The sequence below is a fragment of the Rhipicephalus microplus genome, chromosome 4 (assembly GCF_043290135.1).
Source record: "Rhipicephalus microplus isolate Deutch F79 chromosome 4, USDA_Rmic, whole genome shotgun sequence".
Classification (NCBI taxonomy): Eukaryota; Metazoa; Arthropoda; class Arachnida; order Ixodida; family Ixodidae; genus Rhipicephalus; species Rhipicephalus microplus.
In genome coordinates this window covers 108,178,943-108,192,337 of record NC_134703.1, presented here as the reverse complement: position 1 = coordinate 108,192,337, position 13,395 = coordinate 108,178,943, and the positions used below count along the sequence as shown (strand labels likewise).

The 13,395-nt window shown below is 45.3% G+C and overlaps 32 non-coding genes across 32 annotated transcripts; all 32 read right to left on the bottom strand.

Annotated features, from left to right (window-relative positions):
- Positions 1-311: 311 nt before the first annotated feature.
- Positions 312-383, bottom strand: TRNAT-UGU (transfer RNA threonine (anticodon UGU)). Its single transcript has one exon. It is a non-coding gene; the product is annotated as a tRNA-Thr (tRNA).
- Positions 384-880: 497 nt separating this feature from the next.
- Positions 881-952, bottom strand: TRNAT-UGU (transfer RNA threonine (anticodon UGU)). The gene has a single exon. It is a non-coding gene; the product is annotated as a tRNA-Thr (tRNA).
- A 307-nt stretch (positions 953-1,259) lies between these two features.
- On the bottom strand, positions 1,260-1,331 carry TRNAT-UGU (transfer RNA threonine (anticodon UGU)). The gene has a single exon. It is a non-coding gene; the product is annotated as a tRNA-Thr (tRNA).
- A 307-nt stretch (positions 1,332-1,638) lies between these two features.
- TRNAT-UGU (transfer RNA threonine (anticodon UGU)) lies at positions 1,639-1,710 on the bottom strand. The gene has a single exon. It is a non-coding gene; the product is annotated as a tRNA-Thr (tRNA).
- Positions 1,711-2,018: 308 nt separating this feature from the next.
- Positions 2,019-2,090, bottom strand: TRNAT-UGU (transfer RNA threonine (anticodon UGU)). The gene has a single exon. It is a non-coding gene; the product is annotated as a tRNA-Thr (tRNA).
- Positions 2,091-2,208: 118 nt separating this feature from the next.
- TRNAT-CGU (transfer RNA threonine (anticodon CGU)) lies at positions 2,209-2,280 on the bottom strand. Its single transcript has one exon. It is a non-coding gene; the product is annotated as a tRNA-Thr (tRNA).
- Positions 2,281-2,587: 307 nt separating this feature from the next.
- Positions 2,588-2,659, bottom strand: TRNAT-UGU (transfer RNA threonine (anticodon UGU)). Its single transcript has one exon. It is a non-coding gene; the product is annotated as a tRNA-Thr (tRNA).
- A 117-nt stretch (positions 2,660-2,776) lies between these two features.
- On the bottom strand, positions 2,777-2,848 carry TRNAS-CGA (transfer RNA serine (anticodon CGA)). Its single transcript has one exon. It is a non-coding gene; the product is annotated as a tRNA-Ser (tRNA).
- A 118-nt stretch (positions 2,849-2,966) lies between these two features.
- On the bottom strand, positions 2,967-3,038 carry TRNAT-UGU (transfer RNA threonine (anticodon UGU)). The gene has a single exon. It is a non-coding gene; the product is annotated as a tRNA-Thr (tRNA).
- Positions 3,039-3,346: 308 nt separating this feature from the next.
- TRNAT-UGU (transfer RNA threonine (anticodon UGU)) lies at positions 3,347-3,418 on the bottom strand. The gene has a single exon. It is a non-coding gene; the product is annotated as a tRNA-Thr (tRNA).
- Positions 3,419-3,536: 118 nt separating this feature from the next.
- TRNAT-UGU (transfer RNA threonine (anticodon UGU)) lies at positions 3,537-3,608 on the bottom strand. Its single transcript has one exon. It is a non-coding gene; the product is annotated as a tRNA-Thr (tRNA).
- An 877-nt stretch (positions 3,609-4,485) lies between these two features.
- TRNAT-UGU (transfer RNA threonine (anticodon UGU)) lies at positions 4,486-4,557 on the bottom strand. The gene has a single exon. It is a non-coding gene; the product is annotated as a tRNA-Thr (tRNA).
- A 308-nt stretch (positions 4,558-4,865) lies between these two features.
- TRNAT-UGU (transfer RNA threonine (anticodon UGU)) lies at positions 4,866-4,937 on the bottom strand. Its single transcript has one exon. It is a non-coding gene; the product is annotated as a tRNA-Thr (tRNA).
- Positions 4,938-6,003: 1,066 nt separating this feature from the next.
- Positions 6,004-6,075, bottom strand: TRNAT-UGU (transfer RNA threonine (anticodon UGU)). The gene has a single exon. It is a non-coding gene; the product is annotated as a tRNA-Thr (tRNA).
- Positions 6,076-6,382: 307 nt separating this feature from the next.
- Positions 6,383-6,454, bottom strand: TRNAT-UGU (transfer RNA threonine (anticodon UGU)). Its single transcript has one exon. It is a non-coding gene; the product is annotated as a tRNA-Thr (tRNA).
- A 306-nt stretch (positions 6,455-6,760) lies between these two features.
- Positions 6,761-6,832, bottom strand: TRNAT-UGU (transfer RNA threonine (anticodon UGU)). Its single transcript has one exon. It is a non-coding gene; the product is annotated as a tRNA-Thr (tRNA).
- Positions 6,833-7,140: 308 nt separating this feature from the next.
- Positions 7,141-7,212, bottom strand: TRNAT-UGU (transfer RNA threonine (anticodon UGU)). Its single transcript has one exon. It is a non-coding gene; the product is annotated as a tRNA-Thr (tRNA).
- Positions 7,213-7,330: 118 nt separating this feature from the next.
- On the bottom strand, positions 7,331-7,402 carry TRNAT-CGU (transfer RNA threonine (anticodon CGU)). Its single transcript has one exon. It is a non-coding gene; the product is annotated as a tRNA-Thr (tRNA).
- Positions 7,403-7,709: 307 nt separating this feature from the next.
- On the bottom strand, positions 7,710-7,781 carry TRNAT-UGU (transfer RNA threonine (anticodon UGU)). The gene has a single exon. It is a non-coding gene; the product is annotated as a tRNA-Thr (tRNA).
- Positions 7,782-8,354: 573 nt separating this feature from the next.
- Positions 8,355-8,426, bottom strand: TRNAT-UGU (transfer RNA threonine (anticodon UGU)). Its single transcript has one exon. It is a non-coding gene; the product is annotated as a tRNA-Thr (tRNA).
- A 118-nt stretch (positions 8,427-8,544) lies between these two features.
- TRNAT-CGU (transfer RNA threonine (anticodon CGU)) lies at positions 8,545-8,616 on the bottom strand. Its single transcript has one exon. It is a non-coding gene; the product is annotated as a tRNA-Thr (tRNA).
- Positions 8,617-8,923: 307 nt separating this feature from the next.
- On the bottom strand, positions 8,924-8,995 carry TRNAT-UGU (transfer RNA threonine (anticodon UGU)). Its single transcript has one exon. It is a non-coding gene; the product is annotated as a tRNA-Thr (tRNA).
- Positions 8,996-9,682: 687 nt separating this feature from the next.
- TRNAT-UGU (transfer RNA threonine (anticodon UGU)) lies at positions 9,683-9,754 on the bottom strand. Its single transcript has one exon. It is a non-coding gene; the product is annotated as a tRNA-Thr (tRNA).
- A 306-nt stretch (positions 9,755-10,060) lies between these two features.
- TRNAT-UGU (transfer RNA threonine (anticodon UGU)) lies at positions 10,061-10,132 on the bottom strand. Its single transcript has one exon. It is a non-coding gene; the product is annotated as a tRNA-Thr (tRNA).
- A 117-nt stretch (positions 10,133-10,249) lies between these two features.
- On the bottom strand, positions 10,250-10,321 carry TRNAT-CGU (transfer RNA threonine (anticodon CGU)). The gene has a single exon. It is a non-coding gene; the product is annotated as a tRNA-Thr (tRNA).
- Positions 10,322-10,439: 118 nt separating this feature from the next.
- On the bottom strand, positions 10,440-10,511 carry TRNAT-UGU (transfer RNA threonine (anticodon UGU)). Its single transcript has one exon. It is a non-coding gene; the product is annotated as a tRNA-Thr (tRNA).
- Positions 10,512-11,387: 876 nt separating this feature from the next.
- Positions 11,388-11,459, bottom strand: TRNAT-UGU (transfer RNA threonine (anticodon UGU)). The gene has a single exon. It is a non-coding gene; the product is annotated as a tRNA-Thr (tRNA).
- Positions 11,460-11,766: 307 nt separating this feature from the next.
- Positions 11,767-11,838, bottom strand: TRNAT-CGU (transfer RNA threonine (anticodon CGU)). Its single transcript has one exon. It is a non-coding gene; the product is annotated as a tRNA-Thr (tRNA).
- Positions 11,839-11,956: 118 nt separating this feature from the next.
- Positions 11,957-12,028, bottom strand: TRNAT-UGU (transfer RNA threonine (anticodon UGU)). Its single transcript has one exon. It is a non-coding gene; the product is annotated as a tRNA-Thr (tRNA).
- A 307-nt stretch (positions 12,029-12,335) lies between these two features.
- Positions 12,336-12,407, bottom strand: TRNAT-UGU (transfer RNA threonine (anticodon UGU)). The gene has a single exon. It is a non-coding gene; the product is annotated as a tRNA-Thr (tRNA).
- Positions 12,408-12,715: 308 nt separating this feature from the next.
- On the bottom strand, positions 12,716-12,787 carry TRNAT-CGU (transfer RNA threonine (anticodon CGU)). The gene has a single exon. It is a non-coding gene; the product is annotated as a tRNA-Thr (tRNA).
- Positions 12,788-13,284: 497 nt separating this feature from the next.
- Positions 13,285-13,356, bottom strand: TRNAT-UGU (transfer RNA threonine (anticodon UGU)). Its single transcript has one exon. It is a non-coding gene; the product is annotated as a tRNA-Thr (tRNA).
- Between the last annotated feature and the right edge of the window lie 39 nt (positions 13,357-13,395).

The following is a 13,395-nucleotide window of genomic DNA, read 5'->3' as shown; positions in this document are numbered from 1 at the left end:
GGCCGATGAAAGCGTCCAACCAAAAGTTGCATCAAAGCACAGCAGTCGGTATACGAGAGAAAACTTGTTCCTCAATATCTGAACGATCATGAGTACCCATAAAAATATTGAAAATAACAAGTGCCGCCAGTGATGTTTGAACTCACGACCCCTGGTTTACAAGACCAGTGCTGTACTACTCATCTATAGCGGCCGGTGAAAGTGTCCAACCAACAGTTGCATCAAAGCACAACTGACGCTATACGAGGAAAAACCGGTCCCTCGTCATCCGAACAATTATGAGTACTCATAAAAATATTTAAAATTACAAATGCTGCCAGTGAGGTTTGAACTCACGACCCCTGGATTACAAGACCAGTGCTGTACCACTGAGCTATAGCGGCCTGTGAAAGCGTCCAGCCAACAGTTGCATCAAAGCACAGCTGCTGCTATACGAGGAAAAACTGGTTTCTCGTTATCCGAACGTTCATGAGTACCCATAAAGATAATAAATATAACTAATGCCGCCAGTGAGGTTAAAACTCACGACTCCTGGTTCACGAGACCAGTGCTCTACCACTGAGCTATAGCGGCCGGTGAAAGCGTCCAACCAACATTTACATCAAAGCACAGCTGTCGCTATACGAGGGAAAACTGGTTCTTCGTTATCCGAAAGTTCATGAGTACCCATAAAGTAATAAAAATAACAAATGCCACCAGTGAGGTTTGAACTCACGACCTCTGGTTTACGAGACTAGTGCTCTACCACTGAGTTATAGCGGCCGGTGACAGCGACCAACCAACAGTTACATCAAAGCACAGCTGACGCTATACGAGAAAAAACTAGTTCCTCGTTATCCGAACGTTCATGAGAAACCATAAAAATGATAAAAGTAAATAATGCCGCCAGTGAGGTTTGAACTCACGACCCCTGGTTTACAAGACCAGAGCTCTACCACTGAGCTATAGCGGACGATGAAAGTGTCCAACCAATATTTGCATCACAGCACAGCTGTTGCATTACGAGGGAAAACTGGTCCCTCGTTATCCGAAAGTTTATGAGTACCCATAAAAATAATAAAGGAACTAATTCCGCCAGTGAGGTTAGAACTCCCGACCCCTGGTTTACGAGACCAGTGCTCTACCACTGAGCTATAGCGTCCGGTGAAAGCGTCCAACCAACAGTTACATCAGAGCACAGCTGTCGCTATACGAGGAAAAACTGGTTCCTCGTTATCCGAACGTTCATGAGTAAACATAAAAATAATAAAGTTGACTAATGCCGCCAGTGAGGTTTGAACTCACGACCCCTGGTTTACAAGACCAGTGCTCTACCACTGAGCTATAGCGGCCGATGAAAGTGTCCAACCAACATTTGCATCAAAGCACAGCTGTCGCCATACTAGAGAAAACTGGTTCCTCGTTATCCGAAAGTTTAGGAGTACCCATAAAAATAATAAAGGAACTAATGCCGTCAGTGAGGTTAGAACTCACGACCCCTGGTTTACGAGACCATTGCTCTACCACTGAGCTATAGCGGCCGGTGAAACCGTCCTACCAAACGTTACATCAGAGCACAGCTGTCGCTATACGAGGGAAAACTGGTTCCTCGTTATCCGAACGTTCATGAGTAACCATAAAAATAATAAAAATGACCAATGCCGCCAGTGAGGTTTGAACTCACGACCCCTGGTTTACAAGACCAGTGCTCTACCACTGAGCTATAGCGGCCGATGAAAGTGTCAAACCAACAGTTACATCAAAGCACAGCTGTTGCTATACGAGAAAAAACTGGTTTCTCGTTATCCGAACGTTCATAAATAACCATAAAAATAATAAAAATAACTAATGCCGCCAGTGAGGCTTGAACTCACCAACCCTGGTTTACGAGACCATTGCTCTACCACTGAGCTATAGCGACCGGAAACAGCGTCCAACAAACAGTTACATCAAAGCACAGCTGACGCTATACGAGGGAAAACTGGTTCCTCGTTATCCGAACGTTCCTGGGTAACCATAAGAATAATAAAAATAACTAATGCCGCCAGTGAGGTGTGAACTCATGACCCCTGGATTACAAGACCAGTGCTGTACCACTGAGCTATAGCGGCCGATGAAAGCGTCCAACCAACAGTTACATCAAAGCACAGCGGTCGCTATACGAGGGAAAACTGGTTTCTCGTTATCCGAACGTTCATGAGTATCCATAAAAATAATGAAAATAACAAATGCCGCCAGTGAGGTTTTAACTCACGACCCCTGGTTTACGAGACCAGTGCTCTACCACTGAGCAATAGCGGCCGGTGAAAGCGTCCAACCAACATTTGCATCAAAGCACAGCTGTCGCTATACGAGGGAAAACTGGTTCTTCGTTACCCGAAAGTTCATGAGTACCCATAAAGTAATAAAAATAACAAATGCCACCAGTGAGGTTTGAACTCACGACCTCTGCTTTACGAGACTAGTGCTCTACCACTGAGTTATAGCGGCCGGTGACAGCGTCCAACCAACAGGTACATCAAAGCACAGCTGACGCTATACGAGGAAAAACTAGTTCCTCGTTATCCGAACGTTCATGAGTAACCATAAAAATAATAAAAGTAAATAATGCCGCCAGTGAGGTTTGAACTCACGACCCCTGGTTTACAAGACCAGAGCTCTACCACTGAGCTATAGCGGACGATGAAAGTGTCCAACCAATATTTGCATCACAGCACAGCTGTTGCTATACGAGGGAAAACTGGTTCCTCGTTATCCGTAAGTTTATGAGTACCCATAAAAATAATAAAGGAACTAATTCCGCCAGTGAGGTTAGAACTCCCGACCCCTGGTTTTCGAGACCAGTGCTCTACCACTGAGCTATAGCGGCCGGTGAAAGCGTCCAACCAACAGTTACATCAGAGCACAGCTGTCGCTATACGAGGGAAAACTGGTTCCTCGTTATCCGAACATTCATGAGTAAACATAAAAATAATAAAGTTGACTAATGCCGCCAGTGAGGTTTGAACTCACGACCCCTGGTTTACAAGACCAGTGCTCTACCACTGAGCTATAGCGGCCGATGAAAGTGTCCAACCAACATTTGCATCAAAGCACAGCTGTCGCCATACGAGGGAAAACTGGTTCCTCGTTATCCGAAAGTTTATGAGTACCCATAAAAAATAATAAAGGAACTAATGGCGTCAGTGAGGTTAGAACTCACGACCCCTGGTTTACGAGACCATTACTCTACCACTGAGCTGTAGTGGCCGGTGAAAGCGTCCAACCAACAGTTACATCAAAGCACAGCTGTCGCTATACGAGGGAAAACTGGTTTCTCGTTATCAGAACGTTCATGAGTATCCATAAAAATAATGAAAATAACAAATGCCGCCAGTGAGGTTTGAACTCACGACCCCTGGTTTACAAGACCAGTGCTCTACCACTGATTTATAGCAGCCAGTGAAAGCGTCCAACCAACAGTTGCATCATAGCACAGCTGTTGCTATCCGAGGTAAAACTGGTTCCTCGTTATCCGAACGATCAGGAGTACTCATAAAAATATTGAAAATAACAAATGCCGCCAGTGAGGTTTGAACTCACGACCCCTGGTTTACAAGACCAGTGCTCCACCACTGAGCTATAGCGGCCTGTGAAAGCGTCCAGCCAACAGTTGCATCAAAGCACAGCTGCTGCTATCCGAGGTAAAACCGGTTCCTCGTTATCCGAACGTTCATGAGTACTCATAAAAACAATAAAAATATATAATGCCGTCAGTGACGTTTAAACTCACGACCCCTGGTTTACGAGACCAGTGCTCTACCACTGAGCTATAGCGGCCGGTGAAAGCGTCCAACCAACAGTTACATCAAAACACAGTTGTTGCTATACGAGAAAAAACTGGTTCCTCGTTATCCGAAAGTTTATGAGTACCCATAAAAATAATAAAGGAACTAATTCCGCCAGTGAGGTTAGAACTCCCGACCCCTGGTTTACGAGACCAGTGCTCTACCACTGATCTATAGCAGCCAGTGAAAGCGTCCAACCAACAGTTGCATCATAGCACAGCTGTTGCTATCCGAAGTAAAACCGGTTCCTCGTTATCCGAACGTTCATGAGTACTCATAAAAATAATAAAAATATATAATGCCGTCAGTGAGGTTTAAACTCACGACCCCTGGTTTACGAGACCAGTGCTCTACCACTGAGCTATAGCAGCCGGTGAAAGCGTCCAACCAACAGTTACATCAAAACACAGCTGTTGCTATACGAGAAAAAACTGGTTTCTCGTTATCCGAACGTTCATAAATAACCATAAAAATAATAAAAATAACTAATGCCGTCAGTGAGGCTTGAACTCACCAACCCTGGTTTACGAGACTAGTGCTGTACCACTGAGCTATAGCGGCCGGTGACAGCGTCCAACAAACAGTTACATCAAAGCACAGCTGACGCTATACGAGGAAAAACTGGTTCCTCGTTATCCGAACGTTCCTGAGTAACGATAAGAATAATAAAAATAACTAATGCCGCCAGTGAGGTGTGAACTCACGACCCCTGGATTACAAGACCAGTGCTGTACCACTGAGCTATAGCGGCCGATGAAAGCGTCCAACCAACAGTTACATCAAAGCACAGCTGTCGCTATACGAGGGAAAACTGGTTTCTCGTTATCCGAACGTTAATGAGTATCCATAAAAATAATGAAAATAACAAATGCCGCCAGTGAGGTTTCAACTCACGACCCCTGGTTTACGAGACCAGTGCTGTACTACTCATCTATAGCGGCCGGTGAAAGTGTCCAACCAACAGTTGCATCAAAGCACAACTGACGCTATACGAGGGAAAACCGGTCCCTCGTTATCCGAACAATCATGAGTACTCATAAAAATATTGAAAATAACAAATGCCGCCAGTGAGGTTTGAACTCACGACCCCAGGATTACAAGACCAGTGCTGTACCACTGAGCTATAGCGGCCGATGAAAGCGTCCAACCAACAGTTACATCAAAGCACAGCTGTCGCTATACGAAGGAAAACTGGTTTCTCGTTTTCTGAACGTTCATGAGTATTCATAAAAATAATGAAAATGACAAATGCCGCCAGTGAGGTTTCAACTCACGACCGCTGGTTTACGAGACCAGTGCTGTACCATTGAGCTAGAGCGGCCGATGAAAGCGTCCAACCAAAAGTTGCATCAAAGCACAGCAGTCGGTATACGAGAGAAAACTTGTTCCTCAATATCTGAACGATCATGAGTACCCATAAAAATATTGAAAATAACAAGTGCCGCCAGTGATGTTTGAACTCACGACCCCTGGTTTACAAGACCAGTGCTGTACTACTCATCTATAGCGGCCGGTGAAAGTGTCCAACCAACAGTTGCATCAAAGCACAACTGACGCTATACGAGGAAAAGCCGGTCCCTCGTCATCCGAACAATTATGAGTACTCATAAAAATATTTAAAATAACAAATGCTGCCACTGCGGTTTGAACTCACGACCTTGGATTACAAGACCAGTGCTGTACCACTGAGCTATAGCGGCCTGTGAAAGCGTCCAGCCAACAGTTGCATCAAAGCACAGCTGCTGCTATACGAGGAAAAACTGGTTTCTCGTTATCCGAACGTTCATGAGTACCCATAAAAATAATAAATATAACTAATGCCGCCAGTGAGGTTAAAACTCACGACTCCTGGTTCACGAGACCAGTGCTCTACCACTGAGCTATAGCGGCCGGTGAAAGCGTCCAACCAACATTTGCATCAAAGCACAGCTGTCGCTATACGAGGGAAAACTGGTTCTTCGTTATCCGAAAGTTCATGAGTACCCATAAAGTAATAAAAATAACAAATGCCACCAGTGAGGTTTGAACTCACGACCTCTGGTTTACGAGACTAGTGCTCTACCACTGAGTTATAGCGGCCGGTGACAGCGACCAACCAACAGTTACATCAAAGCACAGCTGACGCTATACGAGGAAAAACTAGTTCCTCGTTATCCGAACGTTCATGAGAAACCATAAAAATGATAAAAGTAAATAATGCCGCCAGTGAGGTTTGAACTCACGACCCCTGGTTTACAAGACCAGAGCTCTACCACTGAGCTATAGCGGACGATGAAAGTGTCCAACCAATATTTGCATCACAGCACAGCTGTTGCATTACGAGGGAAAACTGGTCCCTCGTTATCCGAAAGTTTATGAGTACCCATAAAAATAATAAAGGAACTAATTCCGCCAGTGAGGTTAGAACTCCCGACCCCTGGTTTACGAGACCAGTGCTCTACCACTGAGCTATAGCGGCCGGTGAAAGCGTCCAACCAACAGTTACATCAGAGCACAGCTGTCGCTATACGAGGAAAAACTGGTTCCTCGTTATCCGAACGTTCATGAGTAAACATAAAAATAATAAAGTTGACTAATGCCGCCAGTGAGGTTTGAACTCACGACCCCTGGTTTACAAGACCAGTGCTCTACCACTGAGCTATAGCGGCCGATGAAAGTGTCCAACCAACATTTGCATCAAAGCACAGCTGTCGCCATACTAGAGAAAACTGGTTCCTCGTTATCCGAAAGTTTAGGAGTACCCATAAAAATAATAAAGGAACTAATGCCGTCAGTGAGGTTAGAACTCACGACCCCTGGTTTACGAGACCATTGCTCTACCACTGAGCTATAGCGGCCGATGAAACCGTCATACAAACGTTACATCAGAGCACAGCTGTCGCTATACGAGGGAAAACTGGTTCCTCGTTATCCGAACGTTCATGAGTAACCATAAAAATAATAAAAATGACCAATGCCGCCAGTGAGGTTTGAACTCACGACCCCTGGTTTACAAGACCAGTGCTCTACCACTGAGCTATAGCGGCCGATGAAAGTGTCAAACCAACAGTTACATCAAAGCACAGCTGTTGCTATACGAGAAAAAACTGGTTTCTCGTTATCCGAACGTTCATAAATAACCATAAAAATAATAAAAATAACTAATGCCGCCAGTGAGGCTTGAACTCACCAACCCTGGTTTACGAGACCAGTGCTCTACCACTGAGCTATAGCGACCGGAGACAGCGTCCAACAAACAGTTACATCAAAGCACAGCTGACGCTATACGAGGGAAAACTGGTTCCTCGTTATCCGAACGTTCCTGAGTAACCATAAGAATAATAAAAATAACTAATGCCGCCAGTGAGGTGTGAACTCATGACCCCTGGATTACAAGACCATTGCTGTACCACTGAGCTATAGCGGCCGATGAAAGCGTCCAACCAACAGTTACATCAAAGCACAGCTGTCGCTATACGAGGGAAAACTGGTTTCTCGTTATCCGAACGTTCATGAGTATCCATAAAAATAATGAAAATAACAAATGCCGCCAGTGAGGTTTCAACTCACGACCCCTGGTTTACGAGACCAGTGCTCTACCACTGAGCTATAGCGGCCGGTGAAAGCGTCCAACCAACATTTGCATCAAAGCACAGCTGTCGCTATACGAGGGAAAACTGGTTCTTCGTTACCCGAAAGTTCATGAGTACCCATAAAGTAATAAAAATAACAAATGCCACCAGTGAGGTTTGAACTCACGACCTCTGGTTTACGAGACTAGTGCTCTACCACTGAGTTATAGCGGCCGGTGACAGCGTCCAACCAACAGGTACATCAAAGCACAGCTGACGCTATACGAGGAAAAACTAGTTCCTCGTTATCCGAACGTTCATGAGTAACCATAAAAATAATAAAAGTAAATAATGCCGCCAGTGAGGTTTGAACTCACGACCCCTGGTTTACAAGACCAGAGCTCTACCACTGAGCTATAGCGGACGATGAAAGTGTCCAACCAATATTTGCATCACAGCACAGCTGTTGCTATACGAGGGAAAACTGGTTCCTCGTTATCCGTAAGTTTATGAGTACCCATAAAAATAATAAAGGAACTAATTCCGCCAGTGAGGTTAGAACTCCCGACCCCTGGTTTACGAGACCAGTGCTCTACCACTGAGCTATAGCGGCCGGTGAAAGCGTCCAACCAACAGTTACATCAGAGCACAGCTGTCGCTATACGAGGGAAAACTGGTTTCTCGTTATCAGAACGTTCATGAGTACTCATAAAAGCCCCGCCGCGGTGGTCTAGTGGCTAAGGTACTCGGCTGCTGACCCGCAGGTCGCGGGTTCAAATCCCGGCTGCGGCGGCTGCATTTCCGATGGAGGCGGAAATGTTTGGCCCGTGTGCTCAGATTTGGGTGCACGTTAAAGAACCCCAGGTGGTCTAAATTACCGGAGCCCTCCACTACGGCGTCTCTCATAATCATATAGTGGTTTTGGGACGTTAAACCCCACAAAACAACAACAACAACAACAACAACGAGTACACATAAAAATAATAAAAATATATAATGCCGTCAGTGAGGTTTGAACTCACGACCCCTGGATTACAAGACCAGTGCTTTTCCACTGAGCTATAGCGGCCGATGAAAGCGTCCAACCAACAGTTACATCAAAGCACAGCTTTCGCTATACGAGGGAAAACTGGTTTCTCGTTATCCGAACGTTCATGAGTATCAATAAAAACAATGAAAATAACAAATGCCGCCAGTGAGGTTCCAACTCACGACCGCTGGTTTACGAGACCAGTGCTGTACCACTGAGCTATAGCGGCCGATGAAAGCGTCCAACCAAAAGTTGCATCAAAGCACAGCAGTCGGTATACGAGAGAAAACTTGTTCCTCAATATCTGAACGATCATGAGTACCCATAAAAATAATGAAAATAACAAATGCCGCCAGTGAAGTTTGAACTCACGACCCCTGGTTTACAAGACCAGTGCTCTACCACTCATCTATAGCAGCCGGTGAAAGTGTCCAACCAACAGTTGCATCAAAGCACAACTGACGCTATACGAAGGAAAACCGGTCCCTCGTTATCCGAATGATCATGAGTACTCATAAAAATATTGAAAATAAAAATGCCGCCAGTGAGGTTTGAACTCACGACCCCTGGTTTACAAGACCAGTGCTCTACCACTGAGCTATAGCGGCCTGTGAAAGCGTCCAGCCAACAAATGCATCAAAGCACAGCTGCTGCTATACGAGGAAAAACTGGTTTCTCGTTATCCGAACGTTCATGAGTACCCATAAAATAATAAAAATAACAAATGCCACCAGTGAGGTTTGAACTCACGACCCCTGGTTTACGAGACGAGTGCTGTACTACTCGGCTATAGGGGCCGATGAAAGTGTCCAACCAACAGTTGCGTCAAAGCACAGCAGTTGGTATACGAGAAAAAACTGGTTCCTCGTTATCCGAACGTTCATGAGTACCCATAAACATATTAAACATAACTAATGCCGCCAGTGATGTTTGAACTCACGACCCCTTGTTTACGAGCCCAGTGTTCTACCACTGAGCTATAGCGGCCGGTGAAAGCGTCCAACCAACAGTTACATCAAAGCACAGCTGTTGCTATTTGAGGGAAAACTGGTTGCTCATTATCCGAACGTTCATGAATACCAACAAAAATAATAAAAATAACTAATGCCGCCAGTGAGGCTTGAACTCACCAACCCTGGTTTACGAGACCAGTGCTCTACCACTGAGTTATAGCGGCCGGAGACAGCGTCCAACCAACACTTACATCAAAGCACAGCTGACGCTATACGAGGAAAAACTAGTTCCTTGTTATCCGAACGTTCATGAGTAACCATAAAAATAATAAAAGTAAATAATGCCGCCAGTGAGGTTTGAACTCACGACCCCTGGTTTACAAGACCAGAGCTCTACCACTGAGCTAGAGCGGACGATGAAAGTGTCCAACCAATATTTGCATCACAGCACAGCTGTTGCTATACGAGGGAAAACTGGTTCCTCGTTATCCGAAAGTTCATGAGTACCCATAAAAATAATAAAGGAACTAATTCCGCCAGTGAGGTTAGAACTCCCGACCCCTGGTTTACGAGACCAGTGCTCTACCGCTGAGCTATAGCGGCCGGTGAAAGCGTCAACCAACAGTTACATCAGAGCACAGCTGTCGCTATACGAGGTAAAACTGGTTCCTCGTTATCCGAACGTTCATGAGTAAACATAAAAATAATAAAGTTGACTAATGCCGCCAGTGAGGTTTGAACTCGCGACCCCTGGTTTACAAGACCAGTGCTCTACCACTGAGCTATAACGGCCGATGAAAGTGTCCAACCAACATTTGCATCAAAGCACAGCTGTCGCCATACGAGAAAAACTGGTTTCTCGTTATCCGAACGTTCATGAGTATCCATAAAAATAATGAAAATAACAAATGCCACCAGTGAGGTTTGAACTCACGACCCCTGGTTTACGAGACCAGTGCTCTACCACTGAGCTATAGCGGCCGGTGAAAGCGTCCAACCAACAGTTACATCAGAGCACAGCTGTCGCTATACGATGGAAAACTGGTTCCTCGATATCCGAACGTTCATGAGTAACCATAAAAATATTAAAAATGACTAATGCCACCAGTGAGGTTTGAACTCACGACCCCTGGTTTACAAGACCAGTGCTCTACCACTGAGCTATAGCGGCCGATGAAAGTGTCCAACCAACATTTGCATCAAATCACAGCTGTCGCCATACGAGGGAAAACTGGTTCCTCGTTATCCGAAAGTTTATGAGTACCCATAAAAATAAAAAAATAACTAATGCCGCCAGTGAGGTTAAAACTCACGACTCCTGGTTCACGAGACCAGTGCTCTACCACTGAGCTATAGCCGCCGGTGAAAGCGTCCAACCAACATTTGCATCAAAGCACAGCTATCGCTATACGAGGGAAAACTGGTTCCTCGTTATCCGAACGTTCATGAGTACCCATAAAATAATAAAAATAACAAATGCCACCAGTGCGGTTTGAACTCACGACCCCTGGTTTACGAGACGAGTGCTGTACTACTCGGCTATAGGGGCCGATGAAAGTGTCCAACCAACAGTTGCGTCAAAGCACAGCAGTTGGTATACGAGAAAAAACTGGTTCCTCGTTATCCGAACGTTCATGAGTACCCATAAACATATTAAAAATAACTAATGCCGCCAGTGATGTTTGAACTCACGACCTCTTGTTTACGAGCCCTGTGTTCTACCACTGAGCTATACCGGCCGGTGAAAGCGTCCAACCAACAGTTACATCAAAGCACAGCTGTTGCTATTTGAGGGAAAACTGGTTTCTCGTTATCCGAACGTTCATGAATACCAACAAAAATAATAAAAATCACTAATGCCGCCAGTGAGGCTTGAACTCACCAACCCTGGTTTACGAGACCAGTGCTCTACCACTGAGTTATAGCGGCCGGAGACAGCGTCCAACCAACAGTTACATCAAAGCACAGCTGACGCTATACGAGGAAAAACTAGCTCCTCGTTATCCGAACGTTCATGAGTAACCATAAAAATAATAAAAGTAAATAATGCCGCCAGTGAGGTTTGAACTCACGACCCCTGGTTTACAAGACCAGTGCTCTACCACTGAGCTATAGCGGCCGATGAAAGTGTCCAACCAACATTTGCATCAAAGCACAGCTGTCGCCATACGAGAGAAAACTGGTTCCTCGTTATCCGAAAGTTTATGAGTACCCATAAAAATAATAAAGGAACTAATGCCGTCAGTGAGGTCAGAACTCACGACCCCTGGTTTACGAGACCATTGCTCTACCACTGAGCTATAGCGGCCGGTGAAAGCGTCCAACCAAACGTTACATCAAAGCACAGCTGTCGCTATACGAGGGAAAACTGGTTTCTCGTTATCCGAACGTTCATGAGTATCCATAAAAATAATGAAAATAACAAATGCCACCAGTGAGTTTTGCACTCACGACCCCTGGTTTACGAGACCAGTGCTCTACCACTGAGCTATAGCGGCCGGTGAAAGCGTCCAACCAACAGTTACATCAGAGCACAGCTGTCGCTATACGATGGAAAACTGGTTCCTCGATATCCGAACGTTCATGAGTAACCATAAAAATATTAAAAATGACTAATGCCGCCAGTGAGGTTTGAACTCACGACCCCTGGTTTACAGGACCAGTGCACTACCGCTGAGCTATAGCGGCCGATGAAAGTGTCCAACCAACATTTGCATCAAAGCACAGCTGTCGCCATACGAGGGAAAACTGGTTCCTCGTTATCCGAAAGTTTATGAGTACCCATAAAAATAATAAAGGAACTAATGCCGTCAGTGAGGTTAGAACTCACGACCCCTGGTTCACGAGACCATTACTCTACCACTGAGCTATAGCGGCCGGTGAAAGCGTCCAACCAACAGTTACATCAACGCACAGCTGTCGCTATACGAGGGAAAACTGGTTTCTCGTTATCAGAACGTTCATGAGTATCCATAAAAATAATGAAAATAACAAATGCCGCCAGTGAGGTTTGAACTCACGACCCCTGGTTTACAAGACCAGTGCTCTACCACTGATCTATAGCAGCCAGTGAAAGCGTCCAACCAACAGTGGCATCGTAGCACAGCTGTTTCTATACAAGAAAAAACTGGTTCCTCGTTATCCGAACGTTCATGAGTACTCATAAAAATAATAAAAATAACTAATGCCGCCAGTGAGGCCTGAACTCACCAACCCTGGTTTACGAGACCAGTGCTCTACCACTGAGCTAAAGCGGCCGGTGACAGCGTCCAACAAACAGTTACATCAAAGCACAGCTGACGCTATACGAGGGAAAGCTGGTTCCTCGTTATCCGAACGTTCCTGAGTAACCATAAGAATAATAAAAATAACTAATGCCGCCAGTGAGGTTTGAACTCACGACCCCTGGTTTACGAGACCAGTGCTGTACTACTCAGCTATAGCGGCCGATCAAAGTGTCCAACCAACAGTTGCGTCAAAGCACAGCAGTTGGTATACGAGAAAAAACTGGTTCCTCGTTATCCGAACGTTCATGAGTACCCATAAACTTATTAAACATAACTAATGCCGCCAGTGATGTTTGAACTCACGACCCCTTGTTTACGAGCCCAGTGTTCTACCACTGAGCTATAGCGGCCGGTGAAAGCGTCCAACCAACAGTTACATCAAAGCACAGCTGTTGCTATTTGAGGGAAAACTGGTTGCTCATTATCCGAACGTTCATGAATACCAACAAAAAAATAAAAATAACTAATGCCGCCAGTGAGGCTTGAACTCACCAACCCTGGTTTACGAGACCAGTGCTCTACCACTGAGTTATAGCGGCCGGAGACAGCGTCCAACCAACACTTACATCAAAGCACAGCTGACGCTATACGAGGAAAAACTAGTTCCTTGTTATCCGAACGTTCATGAGTAACCATAAAAATAATAAAAGTAAATAATGCCGCCAGTGAGGTTTGAACTCACGACCCCTGGTTTACAAGACCAGAGCTCTACCACTGAGCTAGAGCGGACGATGAAAGTGTCCAACCAATATTTGTATCACAGCACAG